This window comes from Polyodon spathula, chromosome 12, assembly GCF_017654505.1.
Source record: "Polyodon spathula isolate WHYD16114869_AA chromosome 12, ASM1765450v1, whole genome shotgun sequence".
Taxonomy (NCBI): domain Eukaryota; kingdom Metazoa; phylum Chordata; class Actinopteri; order Acipenseriformes; family Polyodontidae; genus Polyodon; species Polyodon spathula.
This window is the reverse complement of record NC_054545.1, coordinates 4,321,051-4,321,529: the sequence shown is the minus strand read 5'-3', so window position 1 is coordinate 4,321,529 and position 479 is coordinate 4,321,051.

Here is a 479-nt window from a genome sequence, read left to right as displayed (position 1 = left end):
CTGTCTTTCATAACAGATATAGCAGCGTTCTAATTTTGATTCCACCCAGGCCCTAGTCACTTTTTGAAATAAAACGGTGGGGAGAGAGGGATATGGAGCTTGCCTGCCTGTGCTATGTGTTCCTAAACATAACAACCGTTTTCATATGCAAAACGAATGGTCCTCGTTGTGCACCAAGTAGTTTGTCATGTTGCCAAAATAAATGCCAATTCAAATGGTACTCTAATCCTATGAATAGAGTACAGAATTCTATTTGTTTATCAAAAGACCACTTTTTTTTTTCTATAACGTACCACATAAAGCCAGCCTTGCTTGTTTGAATTAATAATTATCTGGGGTAGAGAGGATAAACAAAGAGATTGGAAAAAATTAATTGCATTAATTACTGGCTGAGAAGAATGATTTTATTTACAGGTGCTGTGGTTTTAACCTGTTTAGCAAGAAAATGCATTGCAATTAAAATGGGCTTAATATACTGA